We start from the raw sequence: 6,257 nt of genomic DNA, 5'->3' as shown, positions 1-6,257 counted from the left end.
AAACTGACCAATCAGACCAGACTTCCCCCACTGTACTACAGGTGTGGCACCATTTGGCCTACAGGCCCTCAGCATCTCTTTGTCTTTAGGAATCCCAAACGGTCCCACTGATAAGAGAGAGGGGCTGGAAAACAGTAAAACAAATGTCTTTGTTCAATTTCAAATATCAACTATCTTTGATTATTTTGAATTCTTACAGATAGTACAGAAATAACCCAAACCCAGTTCAGTGACAGTGAACCAGAAAGAGAAGCAGCTGCGATTGAGCTCATGCTTTTGATGGTCTAAGATCATTTTCACACCTATTGCTCTTGGGCCGAAATAGTTCATACGTCAACACCACATGATCTCAGTTCCAGCTTAAAGGACCCAAAAACAAACCATATTCAGACCACATCATTTGAATGTGTCGGCCGCTTGAAATGCTCAAACAAACAAGTGTATGATACCTTCAAAACACATTTAAAATGTTTAATATATCTACAATATATCAAAATGAACATTAGCTCAAGTATAGTTTTCAGTCAAGACATTTCTCAAAATAAAATGTATCCGCTTTGCAAAATATCAATAAATAAATATGTATCTCATGAAGCTGAGACCAACTGGCTAAAAATAACTGAGAAGAGTCTCAGAAAAGAGAAGTTAGTTCTGAGAAAAGCTCGAGCATCATTGATGGGGCGGCAGTGGCTCAGTGGTTCATGTAGATTGTCTAGGTTGGTGGTTCAATCCCCGGTTCCACCTGACCAAGTGTCGAGGTGTCCATGAGTAAGACACCGAACCCCAGCTGCTCCCGACGAGCTGGATGGGCCTTACATGGCAGACACCGCCGTCGGTGTGTGAATGGGTGAATGTGAGGCAAGATGTAAAGCATTTCGGATGGCCATGGGTCTGTTAAAAGCGCTATATAAATGCTGTTCATTTACCATAAACTGTGTCCATGACAATGAAATTAATGTGTCCTCTTGAAAAATTAAATTTAGTAATAATTTTTCAAGAGAATGAGAAGTGATAGAGAAGCTGATTGTGTGTTCGGTCACTGTTCTCGAGCTCTCTGAGCCTCTGATGGAGAGTTTATTTAAAGATACAGCATCATTCAACACTAACTCATATCAACACACACACACATCAGATTCATCTCAACTACTAGACAAGAGAAGAAACAGTATTACAGCAAAAACTAGCAGAAATAATACAATAAGCAGTGAGACTGTGGGTTCATAGACTCTCCTTCACAACAATCATTCTTTTATCTTGTCTTCATCTGAATACAGTGAATTAAAAAGAGAAAACTAAACAGAAGATATGACAGAATATGATCAAATACTCACAGATGAGAGGCAGTGCACCGGAGCCCATACTGTCTCATCAATCGTCTGTTTTCTGTGTGCTAAAACAGACACTTCCTGTGTTTGAAGAAGAGACGAGGGAGGAGGAGACAAGAAGTTCAGATGGTGATCTTTCTCACAGTTATTTTGTTCGTATAAACACACACACACACACACACACACACACACACACACACACACACACACACACACACACAAAGAAGACAGACACGTGACGTCTAATGTGTGTCTAATGTAAGGCCCGGATAATGAAATATGCAGACTTTCTCATACATCATAAAGTCTGTATATTTCTTTATCTGATATGTTTATAGTGTGTGAAACTGAGAGATGTCCTCACACTCAGTATTTTCTTAATATGACGCGGGTTATTGTGTGAACTCGTCAAAGGTGTTTCTGTTCTCCAGATCTGCCGTACGGCTCTCAGTATAACAGGCCTTGAGTCGATGATCTAAAGAAACTAAAGGTCAGAGTTCATTAAGGGTGCGTTCACACTTGTAGTTCGGTTCGTTTTGTTAGTTTGGTCCGGACCAAAAAACAAAAACAAACATAATAGTCCTGGTCCGCTTAGCGTTCACACGGGCATTTTTAACAGCGCACCTAAAGTTACCGAACCAAAGGCACAGGGAGACGCTCACAACCTGATTGTTCGGCTTATATGACGTAGGAGCTGCTTACCGAACATTCAAAACAATGCTGTGTGCGGATTACACGCGCGGGCATTTTATGCGTGTACATATGGCATTATTTTTTTACCAGAGAACTCATGAAGAGCTCATGAAATGTTCACAACATTCAAAACAACGCTGTGTGCTGGATTAAACGCGATCATTTTATGCGTGTACATGTGGCATTATTTTTTACCAGAGAACTCATGAAGAGCTCATGAAATGTTCCAAACAACGCTGTGTGCTGGACTAAACTCGATCATTTTATGCGTGTACATGTGGCATTATTTTTTACCAGAGAACTCATGAAGAGCTCATGAAATGTTCAAAACATTCAAAACAGCAGCAGGATTTCCTCCGTTGTGCAGAACAGAGACGGCCGTTCTGTCGTCTGTAGCTGCTAATAACGGGCAACACAGGAACTTTGATGAGAAGAGCCAGGTATGCTTTTTGTGTGTTTTTTCTAGCATTTTCGAAACATGCTCGTCAGACCAAATATTGATGAGGCTCTTCCTCGTTGCTCCACGTTTGCCCTCTAACGTTAAAGTTACTCATTTTGGATACACCGATCTTTCCGCGTCGTCAAATCAGCTGCATTATGCGTGGCATCTTGTGACATTATACGTCCGGTTTTTGGTCCGTTTACATGTCTTTGGTCCGTGTTGCGTTCATATATCAATCGAACCGCACCAGAGTTCGTTTGGAAGCGGACCGAGACCCATCTTTTTAGCGGTCTCGGTCCGCTTGTTTGGTGCGCACCAGGGTTCGGATGGCAGCGTTCACATGTGTTCAAATGAACCGCACTAACCGAGCAACCGCACCAGGGTTCGTTTTAATCGAACCAAACATGACAAGTGTGAACGCACCCTAAGTTTGGGTTAGGGTTAGTGTAATAAGGGAATACAAATGATAGGGCTGATGGAAAATAAGTCCTGTCCTTATAACAAGTTTAGGTAATGTGTGTGAGACACACACACTGTTGACAGCCATCTGCAAAGTCAAGTAGAATAAAGCGGATTCATTTGAGCTAGTTTGTTTAATAAAGTGTTTGAGGACTGATATATACTGAATATATATTTCTTTCTGATGAAAATCTTGTCATGAAAGTGTTTTTCATCATAATTCTTCACCTAGAAGACTTTACAGTGATTTGTCAACATTTAAAGCCCAGAGTGATTGTTCCTCTAGAAATATATTGTAGTATGATAGGCTTGAGTTTCTGAGTTAATGGTTGAGGATGGGCATTAATGGTGGCTGTATATTTAGGCCATTGGTGGATATTCCTCATGTACGCGTCATTTCCTGAATGTGGTTTGGCTTCAGTTGTCGAGCCTGTGTCTGCGGTTCAGTTAGGGTGGGTTAATGCCAACCCAGTGGGTAAAAGTGTACCCTGACTACGTTGGTCCAAAGTGCAAAACGTAGAGGGGTTAATGCAGTATGGGCTGTATTTTCTTTTTCTTTATCCTGGTTTTGGTGTGTTAGTTGATTTATGTATTTTTTCTGAGCTCTTGTTGGAGAGCTGCTTCAATGCCATTACCATTGATTTTTGGATTACAATTTTTTTCTTTTCTTTTTTTACATAAACAGAAACACGCTGACATTTTTGGACTTTAGCTTATTCAATGTGGACACATGATCACGTGAAATTCATTTGGTTTTTCAGTAAGGGCATTTAAACTGCACGTCGCGTTATTTAGATTAAATATTCCCATTATAATACTGGATCTGTAAAGGGCTGTGGAATTGCATAAAATGACTTTATCTTGCTGGAGTTTATAGTTGTTTCTGAACATGTTGTACTCGCTATCGGGTGACGACAAGGCAAGGCGAGTTTATTTGTATAGCACATTTCATACACAATGGCAATTCTACAGAAGAGGATTTAACGAGTTTAAACTCGCATTATAATGACTTTAATTCCAAGATGCTTTTTTTTATTATTTTTTTTTTTAGCTTGGCCCTAATCCTCTTTCGTACTATTCAAAGTGCTTTACGTATAAATGATTTAAATAGTGATAACATATGCATAATAAATAGGGGTGACCCCTAATAGTCGAAGATTCGATGCATCGATATGCAGGACTGGATTCGAACACTGATCTCATGGTCGAATCTTCACGGGTGTTATGAAACGAGGATTATACCATTTTGGCAATATGGGTGTGCTCAATCTTAGTGTTATAAAGACGTGTTGCGGCGCTGAGCGATCGCCCCTTTAAGGGCACTGAGCTTCGCACCGGGCGCGCCGCGCTTTTAAAATTTGAACACATACACCGCCAGCGGCATTCGACACATGTCCGCGGCGATAAATGTATATTTCCCTCAAATCGTGAATGTACTGATTTCACCCTGTGCTACACGATACACTCATCGTGCAGTGATTCAAAATTGAGCTCGCGCGGTGCATAATGTTCACGTCTGCCTGGTGTGAGATCCCTTAGACACAGCGCTGAGCTTCAGTCCGGTGTGAGATCCTGAGACACGGCGCTGAGCTTCAGTCCGGTGTGAGATCCCTGAGACACGGCGCTGAGCTTCAGTCCGGTGTGAGATCCTGAGACACGGCGCTGAGCTTCAGTCCGGTGTGAGATCCCTGAGACACGGCGCTGAGCTTCAGTCCGGTGTGAGATCCTGAGACACAGCGCTGAGCTTCAGTCCGGTGTGAGATCCCTGAGACACGGTGCTGAGCTTCAATCCGGTGTGAGATCCCTGAGACACGGCGCTGAGCTTCAGTCCGGTGTGAGATCCCTGAGACACGGCGCTGAGCTTCAGTCCGGTGTGAGATCCCTGAGACACGGCGCTGAGCTTCAGTCCGGTGTGAGATCCCTGAGACACGGCGCTGAGCTTCAGTCCGGTGTGAGATCCTGAGACACGGCGCTGAGCTTCAGTCCGGTGTGAGATCCTGAGAGACGGCGCTGAGCTTCAGTCCGGTGTGAAATCCTGAGACACGGCGCTGAACTTCAGTCCGGTGTGAGATCCCTGAGACACGGCGCTGAGCTTCAGTCAGGTGTGAGATCCCTGAGACACGGCGCTGAGCTTCAGTCCGGTGTGAGATCCTGAGACACGGCGCTGAGCTTCAGTCCGGTGTGAGATCCTGAGACACGGCGCTGAGCTTCAGTCCGGTGTGAGATCCTGAGACACGGCGCTGAGCTTCAGTCCGGTGTGAGATCCCTGAGACACGGCGCTGAGCTTCAGTCCGGTGTGAGATCCCTGAGACACGGCGATGAGCTTCAGTCCGGTGTGAGATCCTGAGACACGGCGCTGAGCTTCAGTCCGGTGTGAGATCCTGAGATACGGCGTTGAGCTTCAGTCCGGTGTGAGATTCCTGAGACACGGCGCTGAGCTTCAGTCCGGTGTGAGATCCTGAGACACGGCGTTGATCTTCAGTCCGGTGTGAGATCCCTGAGACATGGCGCTGAGCTTCAGTCCGGTGTCCGACCCCCTTTAGGCACAATCGGCTTAAGAACGCGCATATAAACGCACTCAAAGTGTTCTTTTCCTCTCTAGGCAGGTATTGTTTTTAGGTTTATATATCAAAATGTTCTTTTATATATTTGTGTGATGTTCTGTTTCGATCGCAGCCTTTAAATGTTATAAGGGAGCGGTTCATTTACGAATGTGTATAGTTTTGATCACTTTATTAAAAGTGGTGGCTGTGTGCCGTGTGTAAAGTAAAATAAAAATAGTCTTAGCCTCCTGCTGACTAGTGTCCTGCCCTTCCCAACCCGTTTATACCGTTTATTTTTTCCGGTCTATGGTTTACACACACATAGATGATTCGACTATCGGTCGACTATAGAGAGATTCGAAAATTCTGATTTGAATGTGTAAATCCTTAGTCGGGGACATCCCTAATAATAAATAAGAATAACCAACACAGTCTGACTCCCTACTCGTCAAATGTCTGACGCATTGTCAAGGGACCCTGGCGTCACTTTTGAGCGCAATCAGTATACCTTTGGCGTTATTTTTCAACGTGCAGGATAGACTTCTATAGAACTCAACAGTGTAGAAATTTGACGTCTTGGGTCAGCACACCACAACCCGTTGTCTGCCTTAAGGGTCAACAGTAGCCTGACAAGCCGGACCCACATCAAGATGTTTGGTCTGGAAACTCACCATTGACAGCTGAATCTGAGGGGCGGATAAACGGTTGTCTTTTAAACTCCCTCTGCACGCGATCGGATAGCGCTACATTCAACCAGAGCTAGTTGAAGGATTAAACATTCGCTGTATCCGGTCG

The sequence above is a fragment of the Pseudorasbora parva genome, chromosome 1 (assembly GCF_024679245.1).
Source record: "Pseudorasbora parva isolate DD20220531a chromosome 1, ASM2467924v1, whole genome shotgun sequence".
NCBI classification, from domain to species: Eukaryota; Metazoa; Chordata; class Actinopteri; order Cypriniformes; family Gobionidae; genus Pseudorasbora; species Pseudorasbora parva.
The sequence above is the reverse complement of the archived record's forward strand: the minus strand, read 5'-3'. Positions refer to the sequence as shown.